Genomic DNA, 15587 nt, shown 5'->3' with positions numbered 1-15587 from the left:
CATGGCTACCCGTTTGGTCTGGAGGAAGTGGGAGGATTCAAAGGAGAAATTGTTAAGGGTGAGGACCAGTTCGGCCAAACGAATGAGAGTGTCGGTGGAAGGGTACTGTTGGGCACGTCTGGAGAGGAAAAAACGGAGGGCTTGGAGGCCCTGATCATGGCAGTTGGAGGTGTAGAGACATTGGATATCCATGGTGAAGATGGGGCGTTGGGGGCCGGGGAAACGGAAGTTTTGGAGGAGGTGGAGGGCATGGGTGGTGTCTCGAACGTATGTGGGGAGTTCCTGGACTAAGGGGGATAGGACAGTGTCGAGGTAGGTAGAGATGAGTTCAGTGGGGCGGGAGCATGCTGAGCATGCTCTTCCAGCACCACTAATCCAGAACATAGGATATCACAGCTGTGCTGAAAGAGGGCACAATGGAGGACTCAAGCAGTGAGGCAATATGGGCAGAACTCAGAAAAAGGAAGGGTGCAGTAACAATGTTGGGGCTGTACTACAGGCCTCCCAACAGCGAATCTGACATAGACAAGATTATGGAAAGATGTAGGAGCGACAGGCTGGTAGTGATAGGAGATTTTAATTTTCCCAGCATTGATTGGGATTCACTTAGTGTTCGATGTCTAAATGGAACAGAATTAGTAAGGAGCATCTGGGAGGATTTTCCAGAGCAGTATGTAAATAGTCCAACTTAGCAAAGGGCCATTGTGGTGTTGGGGAATAGCCCGGTCAGGTGGTTGACGTTTCAATAGGAGAATGCTTTGGGAATAGTGATCACAATTCCATAGGTTTTAAAATACTCATGGACAAAGACAAGAGTAGTCCTAAAGGAAGAGTGGGGAAGGCCAGCAATACCAAAACTCAACAGGAGCTGGGGAATGTGGATTGGGAGCAGCTGTTGGAAGGTGAATCCACATTTTATATGTGGGAGGTTTTTAAAGAGAGGTTGATGAGAGTGTAGGACGGACATGTCCCTGTGAAAATGAGGAATAGAAATGGCAAGATTAGGGAACCATGGATGTAAAGTGAAATTGTGAAACTAGCTAAGAGGAAAAAGGATGTATACATAAGGTCTAAGTGACTGAAGACAGATGAAGTTTTGGAAGAACAATGGGAATGTAGGACCAATCTGAAATGAAGAATTAAGAGGGATAAAAGGGGTCATGAAATATCCTTAGCAAACAGGATTAAGGAAAACCCCAAAGCCTTTTATTCATATATAAGGAGCAAGAGGGTAACTAGAAAAAGGGTTGGCCCACTCAAGGACAAAGGAGGAAAGTTATCCGTGGAGTCAAAGAAAATGGGTGACATTCTTAACGAGTACTTTACAATGGTATTCACCAAGGAGAGGGACATGATGGATGTTGAGGTTGGGGATAGATGTTTGATTACTCAAGATCAAGTCAGCATAAGGAGGGAGGAAGTGTTGGGTATTCTAAAAGGCATTAAGGTGGACAAGTCCCCAGGTCTGGATGAGATCTATCCCAGGTTACTGAGGGAAATGAAAAAGGAAATAACTGGAACCTCAACAGATATCTTTGCAGCATCCTTGAACACGGGTGAGGTCCTGGAGGTCTGGAGGATTGCTAATGTTGTCCCCTTGTTTAAGAAGGGTAGCATGGATAATCGAGGTAATTACAGACTGGTGAACCTGACGTCAGTGGAAAGGAAGCTGCTGGAGAAGATCTGAGGGTTGGGATGGATTTCCATTTGGAAGAAAATGGGCTTGTCAGTGGTTTTGTGCAAGGAAAGTCATATCTTACCAACTTAATAGAATTAATTGAGAAAGTGACAAAGTTGATTGATGAGGCTGTAGACGTCATCTCAATAAGGCATTTGATAAGGTTCCCCATGGTAGGCTGATGGAGAAATTGAAGTTGCATGGGGTTCAGGGTGTACTAGCTAGAGAGATAAAGAACTGGCTGGGCAACAGGAGACAGAGAGTAGTAGTGGAAGTTAGTTTCTCAAAATTGAGAACTGTGACCAAAGGTGTTCTACAGGGATATGTGTTGGGACTACTGTTGTTTGTGATATACATACATGATTTGGAGGAAAGTATGGGTGGTCTTTTTAGCAAATTTGCAGATGATTGGTGGAGTAGCAGATAGTGAATGAGACTGTCAGAGAATACAGCAGAATATAGATAGATTGGAGAGTTGGGTGGAAAAATAGCAGATGGAGTTCAATCGGGCAAATACGAGGTGATGCATTTTGGAAGCTCCAATTCAAGAGCAAACTATACGGTATTTGGAAAAGCCATGGGGAAAATTGATGTACAGAGAGATCTGGGTGTTCAGGTCCTTTGTACCCTGAAGGTGGCAATGCAGGTCAATAGAGTGGTCAAGAAGGGATATGGCATGCTTTCCTTCATTGCACGGGATATTGAGTACAAGAGTTGCCAGGTCATGTTACAGTTGTATAGAACTTTCATTCGGCCACATTTGGAACACTGCATACAGTTCTGGTCACTACATTACCAAAAGGATGTGGATGCTTTGGAGAGGCTGCAGAGGAGATTCACCAGGCTGTCGCCTGGTATGGAGTGTGCTAGCAGTAAAGAGAGGTTGAGTAGATTAGAATTATTTCCATTGGAAAGACGGAATTGGGAGTGACCTGATTAAGATCTATAAAATCATGATAAGTTTTAGACAGGGTGGACAGCAAGAAGCTTTTTCCCAGAGTGGGAGATTCCATTACTAGGGGACATGAGTTTAAGTTGAGAGGGGAAAGGCTTGAGGAAGGTATGCATGGAAAGTTTTTTACACAGAGGGTGGTGGGTGTTTGGAATGCATTGCCAGCGGAGGTGGTAGAGGTGGGCATGATAGCATCATTTAAGATGTATCTAGACAGATACATGAATGGGCAGGGAGCAAAATGATACAGATGCTTAGAAAATAGGCGACAGGTTTAGATAGAGGATCTGGCTTGGCGCAGGCTTACAGGGCCGAAGGACATGTTCCTGTGCTGTAAATTTTCTTTGTTCTTTCTTTTTTGATTCCATGTGACCTAACTTTCCAGAGCAGCCTACCATATGGAACCTTATCAAATTCCTTAGTAAACTCCACATAGACTACGTCTACCACCCTGCCCTCGCCAACCTTCCTGGTTACTTCATCAAAGAATTCTAACAAAAATGTGAGGCATGATCTCCCATGCACAAAGCCACGCTGGCTACTCCTAATAAAACCCTGTCTTTCCAAATGCCTGTATATCTTATCCCTCAGAATATTCTCAAGTAACTTACCTACCACAGATGTTAGGCTTACTGGTCCACAGTTCCCAGGTTTCTCTTTGCAGCCCTTCTTGAATAAAGGCACATTTGCTACCCTCCAGTCTTCCGAGACCTTACCTGTGGCTAACTGTGATGCAAAAATATCAGTCAGGGTCCATGCAATTTCTTCTCTAGCCTCTTGCAGTGTTCTTGGATGTATCTGGTCATAACCAGATTTATCCACTTTCAATTTGTTCTATTACATCCAACACCGCCTCTACTGTGATATGGACTGATCCAAAGACATCCCCACTAACTTCCTCAAGTTCCCAAGTCTTCATGTCTTTCTCCACAATAAACAAGAGGAGAAATTTTCATTTAGGATGTCATCCATCACCTGCAGTTCTATGCATGCATGTCCACTTTGATCCTTGAGGGCCCTACTGTCTATTTCGCTATTCTTTTTCCCTTAATATACTTGGAGAACCTCTGTGGATTCACACTAATCTTCTCAGCCAAGGCTATCTTGTGCCCCCTTTTCGCTCTCCTGATTTCCTTCTTCAAAAGACTCCTGTAGTCCTTGTAAACCTTCATGGATTTCCATGATCCCAGCTGCTGGTACCTGACACATACCTCCTTCTTTTTTCTGGTCAAAACCTCAATATCTTTTGTCATCCAGGGTTCCTTATTTCTCTCAACCTTGCCTTTCACCCTCACAGGAACATAGAGACCTTCAACTCTCGCTATCTCACTTTTATCCCACTTGCCCGAGGTCCCTTTGCCTGCAAATAAACCACTCCAATCAACCCCTGCAAGCTCATATCTAATTCCATTAAAATTCACCTTGCTCCAATTTAGAACTTTAACCTGTGGACCAGTTTTGTCCCTCCCCAAAACTATTTTTAAATTAATAGAATTATGGTCACTGGTCCCAAAGTGCTCACCTACTGTCACTTCCATCACCTGTCCTGCCCTACTTCCCAAAAGTCTGGGAACTGTGGACCAGTAGGCCTAACATCTGTGGTAGGTAAGTTACTTGAGAATATTCTGAGGGATAAGATATACAGGCATTTGGAAATACAGGGTTTTATTAGGAGTAGTCAGCGTGGCTTTGTTGAGTCAGTTGAGTTTTGCCCCTTCCTGAGTAGAACCCTCTATATACTGCTTGAGGAAACTTTCCTGAACGGACTTAACAATTTCCACCCCATCTAAACCCCATCTTAATATTCTGGCAGTCTCAGTCTATGTTAGGAAAATTAAAATCCCCTTCTATGATAATCCTATTGCTCCTGCAAGCCTCCCCAGTTTCCCTGCATATTTATTGCTCCAATTCCTGTTGAGTATTTGAGGACCTATTGTACAACGCCAATAACATCTTATTTCTTAGCTCCACCCACAAAACTTGAATGATTCTCTAGTTATTTCATCATTGACTACTGCTGTGACACTCACCTTAATCAAAAATGCAACTCCCCCTCCCTTCTTTCCACTACCTCTGTCCCGCCTAAAATACCTGTACTCTGGTATATGAAGCTGGCAGTCCTGTCATTCCCTTAGTCATGTTCAGAGAGTGGCTATAATGTTGCAGTCCCACCTCGGAATGGGACTATTTGGCGCCGCCTTTTTGGCACCGATCATTTGACCCCGCCGTTTTGGCTCTAAACTGTTATGGCGCTTATTACTTTGGCGCTGAGCTGTTTTGGCGCCAATTCAGAATAAAAAAAATGTCTTGTAGAGCCCGTAAGAAGTTTGTTTTATTACATTGTAAGAAATAAATCTAATTCTTTTTTATTCATTTTTTTAACCTATTCATTATAAAAACAAATTTCTACATTTTGCTACATTTATCAAACACATATAGATAACCATGTGTGAAAATTTTGGTTTGTTTCTCTTGTTTAGAATGTTTTCAGCCATTTCTGGTATGGGCTGTACAAGAAAGTAGAAAGAAAATTGTATTACAGCTTTCCAATGTGACAACAGAAGGGCTTAAGTATCATCAAGGCAGTAGATGACAGTAGATTGTTAAATGAGAAAATGATTACAAAACGAGATTTGAATCTACAGTGGGTCATTACAGCTTTGACTATCAACTCTTGCTAGTTGAGAAAATTACATTGAGTCGTTTGTCATCCTCTCTTCTTTAACCAAACAAGACTTTTTTTTATTCTGAATTGGCGCCAAAACAGCTCAGAGCCAAAGTACTGAGCGTCAAAACAGTTTAGAGCCGAAACGGCAGGGCCAAATGATCGACGCCAAAAGGGCAGTGCCAAAACATACCCGACCCGTCCCACCTACCTATCGACACACTGAGTTTATCCAGCTTTCAGCCCTCTTGCATTGAAATAAATTTAATCCAATTAGCATTCCTTGCTCCCTGTTGTGTTCCAGCCTGACCTGTCTCTTCACTTTACTATTTCTGAATACTGTATCTCCTTCCAACCTTGCACTTGTCTCCCTCTGTTGAGGATCCCATCCACCCCTGTCAATCTAGTTTAAACTCTCCCTTGTAGCACTAGCAAACCTAGCTCCTCCATAGCTTATAGCAAGTTGATTAGAAAATATCTTGAATTTGTTTAAGTCAATATGTTTTGAGTATAAAATTGTTCGCAGGGGATAGTTGAGTCAAAATGTAAAGCTTTAGGATTGGGTGGTGCAGTAGCTCAGTTGTCAGCGCGGCTACTACACAGCGCAAGGGACCTGGGTTCAATTCTGGCCTCGGGTGACTGTCTGTGTGATGTTTGCAAGATCTTCTCCATGTCTGTGCAGGTTTCCTCCTGCTGTCCAAAGATGTGCAAGTTAGGTGGATTGGCCATGCTAAATTTCCCGTATTGTGCAAGCTTGGTGGATTAGCCAAGGGAGAAGCAGTGATGGGATGGGATGGTCTTTGGAGGGTTTATGTTGACTTGAAGGACTGAATGGCCTGCTTCCACACTGTTGGGATTCTATGATTCTCCACCCATGTTTTCTGAAGTTGAGCCTTTTGACCAGTGGGAAAATGAAGTTTCAATGTGAATTTGAGTTGTTTCTTCTCCAAGCAGAAAGCAATATATGACTTTAACATAGAATCCCTAGAGTGTGGAAACAGGCCCTTCAACTCAGCAAGACCACATCTTGGAAATAACTGCCAGACTACTCAGACCCCTTGACATCACGTAGCCCACAAAACCACTAACACACTAAAACAGCAGCTGATGAACTTGAAAGCCTCTAAACAGACAACAAGCAAAACTAAAGTCATTTACAAAATACCATGCAAGGACTGTAACAAACTACATTGGACAAACAGGCAGACAACTAGCCACCAGGATACACGAACATCAACTAGCCACAAAACTACATGACGCACTCTCATTAATATCCTTATCTACAGATGAGGAAGGACACCACTTCGACTGGGACAACACATCCATCCTAGGACAAGCCAAACAGAGACATGCACAAGAATTTCTAGAAACATGGCATTCCAACCAGAAATCTATCAACAAATACATTGACTTGGACCCGATTTACCACCTCCGAGAAAAAGAATAGGAATTGACATCACCATAGGAAATGACATCACCACAGACAATGACATCACCAACCCAAAGAAACCCAAACATATATATAGAAAGCAGGAATCATCAGCAATGCTTCATCTGGAGACTCACTGAAGATGTTGCCTAGTACAGTGATGAAATATCTGAACATGAACCTTCCAGTTTAGCGAGCAAATCTACATCCAGAACTTCAATCTGAGCTACATTTCATCTCAAAACTTGATGGCACGTATGGAAAATTTTAACCACATCCTTGTGCAGTCCAAGCCAAAATAAATGCTTTTGTAGCTTAGCCTGAGTCTTCCTCATACCTAGATGACTCCGACAGGTAATTCATGTGCTACCCTTAATACTTGTGCTCTTCTGCCAATTTCTCCTCTGCACGAACCTGCCTTGGTCTCCATTTTCATCTTAGGACTCTGCCTTGAAGATAATAAGCCTGAGGAATACATTCTGGTTTCTTTTCTGACTATGCATCAATATATACAGGGCGGCCTCTGTCTTGGCTGAATCGTTTTCCGTGGTTTCAGTTACCCGCAGTTTACCGCGACCTGACCATGTTATAGGGAACCTTCCAGAAACAGGAACCAGAGGCTGCCTGGAAGGTAAATTTCCCATTTATGTACCTGTCAGACAGTGAGGAAATTGTCGAGTGGAGGAGCCATGGTTTACTAAGGGGCTGCATTTTGGGAAAGCAAATCTTAGCAGGACTTAAGGTCCTAGGGAGTGTTGCTGAACAAAGCGACCTTGGAGTGCAGGTTCATAGCTTCTTGAAAGTGGAGTCGCAGGTAGATAGGATAATGAAGAAGGCATTTGGTATGCTTTCCTTTATTGGTCACAGTATTGAATATCGGAGTTGGGTGGTTATTCTGCGGCTGTACAGGACATTGGTTAGGCAACTGTTGGAATATTGCGTGCAATCCTGGTCTCCTTCATATTGGAAAGATGGTGTGAAACTTGAAAGGATTCAGAAAAGATTTACATGTATGTTGCCAGGATTGGAGGATTTGAGCTATGGGGAGAGGGTGAACAGGCTGGGGCTGTTTTTCCTGGAGCGTCGGAGGCTGAGGGGTGACCTTATAGAGGTTTACAAAATTATGAGGGACATGGATAGAATAAATTGACAAATTCTTTTTCCTGGGGTCGGGGAGTCCAGAACTAGAGGGCATAGGTTGAGGGTGAGAGGGGAAAGATATAAAAGAGACCTAAGGGGCATCTTTTCATGCAGAGGGTGGTATGTGTATGGAATAAGCTGCCAGAGGAAGTAGTGGAGGCTGGTACAATTGCAACATTTAAAAGGCATTTGGCTAGGTATATGAATAAGAAGGGTTTGGAGGGATATGGGCCGGGTGCTGGCAGGTGGGACAAGATTGGGTTGGGATATCTGGTCAGTATGGATGGGTTGGACTGAAGGGTCTGTTTCCATGCTATACATCTCTATGACTCTAAGTTGAATTTCTTGTCAACAGGAAGGTGAAGGCTTGTGTTAGGATGAGATATGATGGCTCAGTTAGGCAGGTGGGACTAGATTGGGATATCTGGTCGGCATGGATGAGTTGGACCCAAAGGATCTGTTTCCGTGCTGTACATCTCTATGACTCTATAACTGTAAAGCAGGAAGGAGATTGCCGGGCCTTTGGCTTTGATCTTTATGTTGGCATTGTCTACAGGAATAGTATCAGAAGACTGAAGGATAGCAAGTGTTGTTCCCTTGTTCAAAAAAGGGAGTAGAGACAACCCTGGTTATTATAGATCAGTGAGCCTTATTCAGTTGCGGGTAAAGTGTTGGAAAAGGCTATAAGAGATAGGATTTATAATCATCTCGATAGGAATAAGTTTATTAGGGATGGTCAGCATGGTTTCAAAAAGGGTTGGTTCTGGCTCACAAATCTTATTGAGTTCTTTGAGAAGGTGACAAAACAGGGTAAAGCAGTTGATGTGGTGTATATGGATTTCAGCAAGGTTTTTGACAAGATTCCCCACGGTATGTTATTGCACAAACTACGGAGGCGTGGGATTGAGGGTGATTTCATGGTTTGGATCAAGAAATTAGCTAGCTGAAAGGTTTTGGTTGTTGGGAAATGTTTATCCTGGAGTTCAGTTACTAGTTGTGTAGCGCAAAGATCTGTTTTAGGTACGCTGCTGTTTGTCATTTTTATAAATGACCTGGATGAGGGTGTAGAAGGATGGGATAGATTAGATTAGATTACTTACAGTATGGAAACAGGCCCTTCGGCCCAACAAGTCCACACCGACCCGCCGAAGCGCAACCCACCCATACCCCTACATTTACCCCTTCTTACCTAACACTACGGGCAATTTAGCATGGCCAATCCACCTGACCTGCACATCTTTTGCAGATCGTTCACTACAAAACAAAGAGTAGATCACACTGGGAATAGTTTACCACAGGTGAAAAAAGAAGTCCAAGGGGATGAAAAGGAGGTGAAAGGCCTCAGGTGTTTTCACTGCAATGGAGTGGGGCACAAAATGCCAATGGCCATACTAGTCAGAAAACACCTGATCTTGGAAGCTAAGCAGACTCAGGCCTGGTTAGTACTTGGATGGGAGACTGCAAGGGAATACCAGGAGCAGTAGGCTTTCTAAGGGCAGCACGATGGCTCAGTGGTTAGCACTGCTGCCTCACAGTGCCAGGGTCCCAGGTTTGATTCCAGCCTCGGGCGCCTGTCTGTATGGAGTTTGCATATTCTCCTCATATCTGCATGGGTTTCCTCTGGGTGCTCTGGTTTCCTTCCCCAGTCCAAAGATGTGCAGGTCAGGTGAATTGGCCATGCGAAATTGCCCATAGTGTTAGGTGCATTAGTCAGAGCCAAGCGGGTTTGGGTGGGTTACTCCTTGAATGGTCAGCATGGACTGGTTGGGCCAAAGGGCCTGTTTCCACACTGTAGGGAATCGAATCTAATGAGAATTACAATGCCGATGGTTTAAGAGGGACATTGGGAAAAGGTTTTTCCACTGTGGTAAGGCATTGTGGGAAAAGATATGGTAAAAGAGACTACGCCAGTGGGATTAGTAAACAGCAGCCACATTCCAAAGACTCATGAGCAGAGTTGAGGCCAAATTAATAAATTGTGCAGTTTATTTGGATGATAGTGATCTTTAGCGAGTCATGAAAATATCACATGGTACAGTTGGCAGAGCTCTTTGAATTATTACGAGATGCAGAACTGATAATAAACTTAAAGTAAACAGAATTCACAAAGGCAGAGGTGAGGTTTTTGGGACATAACATCAGTCATGGAAGGTTGACCCCAAGGAAAGCAAAGACAAAGGTCATCGAGAGCTATCATCAAAGAAAAAGGTGCTTCGATTTTTGGGACTAAATACATTCTACCGGAAGCTTGTTCCAAACCTCACCAGTGTGGTGGCACCGCTAACAGATTTACTAAAGAAAAACATAAAATTTCAGTGGGCAGAACAATGCCAGGAAGCATTTGAGAATTTAAAAGCAGTATTAACCACAGTACCCATTTTAGCAACACCAAATTTTTTTGAAACCCTTCAAAGTTGCAATCAATGCTAGCAATACAGGAGTCAGAGATGTACTGCTACAGGAAGGTGATGATTGAATTGAACAGCCAATTGGCTACTTTTCAAAGAAACTCAACACCCACCAGAGAAAATACTCTACCATCAAAAAAGAATTACTGAGTTTGGTACTGGCCTTACAACATTTTAACGTTTATGTGACGAACAATGTGTCAGAGACAGTTGTGTACACGGACCATGATTCTCTTACATTCTTGGAAAGATTTAAAGATTAAAATATGAGACTATGTATTTGGAGTCATATATTGCAGATTTTTAATTCATAAATTGTACATGTTGTGAGTCGTAAAAATGTGATAGCAGATGCATTACCGTGGATTTAAAGGATAAAGTATAAAAAAGATTTGACAGATTCCAATGTTATATATGTGTGCAGAAATTAAAAAGAAAGGTATAACTTAGATTAATGACCTATATATTTCATTGTAATGGGATTAAGAAATAGAAAAAAAAAATGAACCCATGATGGTTTTCTTTTCTTAAAGGGGGAGGTGTTATGAAGTTGAAGGCATGTACCATACCTTTAGGAGAGAGTGAATGCTTTCTGAACTGAGAGATTATAAACACCTGCATATATGACTAGATAGCAGTCCCAGAATGTATTGGAAAATTGAAAATATGTAACAGTTGGCTGTCAAATGGATACCTGAATTTTGGTTGCTATTTTGACGACAATTTACATATATAGGTATAAAATTTTCAAGTTTGAAAATTGGTCAGAGAGCATCTGCTTACATCTAGCTCTCCAAGAAATCCGGAAGCACTCTCCATCAAAGGTACCTATTCATATGAAACATACAGGCAGTAAAAAGAAAGAAGACAACCCAGGGTGATTCTCAGCAAGAAGAAAAAAGACATAGAAGATGACAGCCACTGTGTGGTTTTGAAATTAAGTTGCTGTAATTTTAATAAGTGTCTTATTGGAACAGCATATTGTTATAGAGTTGGAGGCAGGTAATAAGCAGTTAAGAGAAAAGGGGGCATGGAGTTGTGAACAGTTGTTTAATGATCACATTTAGATCACATTTTAGATTAAAAAATAAATCAATGTTATTTTCTTTAAATAGTGGAATTTGGGAGTTCTCTGTCACTCATATTTTAACACATCATGAGCTTTTCTGGGTTTTTGGTTTAATTAATAGAGGGATTCACCTCTGGGTTGTAACAATAGGTGTTAAAGTCTATTCAACTTCCTTGCTGAGTGCAGGAAAAGTATCTGCACTCAGAGGATTGCTGAAGAAAAAAGCATGTCATTTATTCCTGCGGCAGGATAATCACCAACCTATGGTCAATACATTGAAACAAGTGTTATTAGTCCAATCATGTCTTCAATAGAGCTATACTCATTGGGCATCAACTATAAAAGTGGATGTATCTCTGACAGCTTTTTCTTGCAGGCCCTTTTCAAGACATAAACTATTTGATTGAAAAGATCCATATCAAGCACATGCAAATTACTCTAATATCAAATGAGAGATTTGTACTCTTGGTTTGGGACTTGTTCCAAAGACTTGTTCAGCAGACTTGTTCAAGACAGCGTTCACAGTCAAGACAGGTTATAAACTGCTTGGGATGATCTAGAGAAATCATTAGCTGACTATCTTAATTCTGGAAATCACTCATCAATGTTCAGGGTTATACTTGTGATGCCAGCTATAAACAAGTGATCAGTTGATTGTATCAGTGACTCTGAGTAGAGTGGGAATGTGTGGCACATACCATTTCATATCCACACAGTCTGTCAAAGCTTAAAGGAATCCTACAAGGTATGTCTCATATTCTAAGGTCAAAAAAAGCAAGAGGAACTCCAGAATGAGTCCTCTCAAGCCCCATACCCCAAGCTCTGAGCCAGGCCATTTGAGAGGATCTTCTAGAAACATCCAGAAGATCCTGGTGGATCTGAAAACGCATTGCCCATATCATCGAATCATTGAATCCCTACAGTGGGGAAAGAGGCCATTCGGCCCATTGAGTCTGCACTGACCCTTTGAAAAGCATCCCCCACATTATCCCCATAATCCCACATTTACCATGGCTAACCTAGTCTGCACATCCCTGTACACAACAGAAAATTTACCATGGCAACTCCACATACCTGCTCATCTTTGGACTGTGAGAGGAAACCGGAACACCCAGAAGATACCCATGCAGGAAGGGGAAAACTCCAAACAGTCACCCAAGGCTGGAATTAAACCCAAATTTACCATGGCAACTCCACATACCTGCTCATCTTTGGACTGTGGGAGGAAACCGGAACACCCAGAAGATACCCATGCAGGAATGGGGAAAACTCCAAACAGTCACCCAAGGCTGGAATTAAACCCAGGTCCCAGCAGCTGTGAGATAGCAGTGCTATCCACTGTGCCACCCATATCAAGATGAGATTGACAAATCAAATTGAATAGTCTTCAAAGGACTCAATACTGAGGCCTGACAAAATTGATCAATATACCAGGAACACAGGGATACGAAAGTATTTATAATAACCAATTATTCAGAATCTTTGGAATACACTGATTGTAGCAATATAACAGCGACCAGCACTGATGGTGCTATTGTTTGTCTTGGTAGTTGCAGTGAAAGTGGGTTGACAATGGGATTACATGGGAAGCAATTCCAGAATATATGTCAATAATGGTCCATCAACCACATTGCATGTTCAATCTTATATCCTCCTTAGCAGATGCTCAGGACAGTCAAATCATGGATCGAGATGTCACAACCATCACTACCAAGTTATAAACCTCCTCTATATTCAGACTAGTTACATCTGGAACTAGATAGAAAAAAACTAGAAATGTTATTCCCAATGTCAGGATAAGGTTGGTCATGTTCAGGTTTTGGTTGGAGTTGCGTTGGAGATAATTCAATATTGGGTCATATTGAGGTCAAGGCAGGGTCTATGTTGGGGACAGGAGAGGTCACATTAGGATTTGTTTGGGATTGGGTGTGGGGTCAGGGCTGTAAACCCTGTAAACTAAAATAGAAAATTAGAATTTTAAAATCTAGGGACTGGGAAAGGAGTTGCTGCACTTTTGAAATCAAATTACTGTAACTGATTGTAAATTGTGTTTACATAGTTGCTTTGTAAGCAATGAGGGAGGTAACATAAGGCAGCATGGCACCAGGATTTTGGTGGGGGGAGTGGAATACGACATTAGAGGTGTGCAGAGAGTACTTCAGTCAACAATATGTAGCCGATTGGTTTATATAATTGTGACCAGCTGTGGTTTTGGAAATCATTAACCTGACAACAACTCTGTGATTAGTTACTGGGCAGGTAAACTGCTTAGAGGTTTACAGTAGAAGGTGAGATGCCTTCAAACTACTGGAACAGCACATTCTGTGACTCCATCTCTTTCTGAAGTAAAAGTTCCTTAAGAAAACCAGTTATTTTCTCCACCAGTTTGTAAGCTGTTCCATTAATCAGTAGCTAAGAAGTACTGTAATTAGTATAACAATTATCCTGTGCCTTCTGCAAAAAAAGAAAGAATCTCAAAGACCAGAAAGGAACATCTCATCAAACCTTGTGTACTTTGACCTTAATCCTGGTGGAAGAGGGAGGATGGTGCAGCATGGATACAATATCATCCAAACAATTAAATGCCTTTCTTGCCTCCAAGGTCAGCTCCAGTGGGAGCTGAAGATTGTCCTCCATTGTAATTCAATATAGCTGACCTCTTTTTCCACTCAATTCTAAAGATTTCACTTTCTCCCAAAAACTAGGCCACTATTCAGTGGCTTCTGTAACCAAGTCAACTATGAGTTTGCATTTTAGGGTTGAGAATCTGACAAATGGTGGATTAGTAGGGAATTGCATGTGTACACAGAGAAGCACATCATTTCCCTTAACATTGATTGGTGATAGTCTCTATATGTCAGTATGGAACCAGTCTCAAGACTCTCAGAAAGTCAGCAACAACATAAACCTCTTACAACCTTAGGCAAACATCCCTCTCATGCAGTCTGTACAATTGATGATCTTGCCATTATGAAAGATTCTATCAATTACCTGCTAAACATAGTGAGACATACTGCACTGATTAATAACGTCAAGATTAATCCTGGTTTCTTGGAATGGTTCCTTCATAGAGAATGCTTGGTTCCCTGGTACAGGAGCAGACTGAGCAGTTATGTTTAGAGGGAATGCTTCTGGCATGATGGACTGCCACAACTCAGTAATAAGTTCCTTCTTGATTCCAAATCCCTTTTATGTACAGGACATACCTGGCCAATTTTCCACATTGTCAGGTAGATGTCAGGCACAATAGCTCAGTGGTTAACATTACTACCTCACAGTGCCAGGGACCCAGGTTCAATTCCATTCGCGGGCGGTTGTTTGTGTGGAGTTTGCACATTCGCCCCATGTCTGTATGGATTGCTACTAGGTGCTCGAGCTTCTTCCCACAGTCAAAAGATGTACAGTTTAGGTGGATTGGCCATGTTAAATCACCCATAATATCCAAGGATGTGTAGGCTAGCTATGTTAGCCATGGGAAATGTGGAGTTACAGGGATGGGGTGGATGCTGTTTGGAGGAGCAGTGTAGACCTGATGTAATAAATGGCCCGCTCCCACACTGTAGGGATCCTATGATTCTATGGCAGTGTTGTAACTGTACTGGAATGGCTTGGCTAGGGGAGGGGCAAGTTCTGGAGCTCAAGTCTTCAGTACTGTTGCCAGAATGTCATCAGGGCCCATAGTCTTTGCAGTATCCAGTGTCTCTAACCATTTCTTCATCTCATTTGGAGTGAATTGAATTGGCTAAAAACTGGTATCTATAATGCTGGGGACCATTGGAGAAGGCCGAGATGGATCATTCACTAGGCAATTCTGGCTGAAGATTGCTGCAAATGCTTCAGCCTTATCCTTTGCACTGATATGCTGGACTGTTGCATCACTGAGGATGGGATATTTGTGGATCTTCTTCCTCCAGTGAGTTGTTTAATCATCCATCACCATTTACAACTGGATATGACAGGCCTGCAGAACTTAGATCTGATCCATTGTTTATGGGATCACTTAGCTCGTTTATCACTTGCTGCTTATGCTGTTTGCCACTCAAGTAGTCCTGTTTGATAGCTTCACCAGGTTGACAGTTAGTCTGACCTCAGTGGTGGGAAAGATGCTGGAGTCTATTATAAAGGATGAAATTACTGCACATCTGGATAGTAGTAACAGGATAGGACAGAGTCAGCATGGATTTATGAAGGGGAAATCATGCTTGACTAATCTTCTGGAATTGTTTGAGGATGTAACTCTGAAGTT

The 15587-nt window shown here is 42.2% G+C and overlaps 1 long non-coding RNA gene and 1 pseudogene across 1 annotated transcript in view; both read left to right on the top strand.

Moving 5' to 3' along the window:
• The window catches only part of LOC122543326, a 237506-nt gene that overhangs the window by 206439 nt on the left and 15480 nt on the right, over positions 1 to 15587 (top strand). The window lies entirely within an intron of this gene.
• On the top strand, positions 9243 to 9351 carry LOC122548702 (annotated as a pseudogene).

This window comes from Chiloscyllium plagiosum, chromosome 3 (assembly GCF_004010195.1).
Source record: "Chiloscyllium plagiosum isolate BGI_BamShark_2017 chromosome 3, ASM401019v2, whole genome shotgun sequence".
In the NCBI taxonomy this organism is placed as follows: domain Eukaryota; kingdom Metazoa; phylum Chordata; class Chondrichthyes; order Orectolobiformes; family Hemiscylliidae; genus Chiloscyllium; species Chiloscyllium plagiosum.
This window is presented reverse-complemented; position numbering and strand designations above follow the sequence as displayed.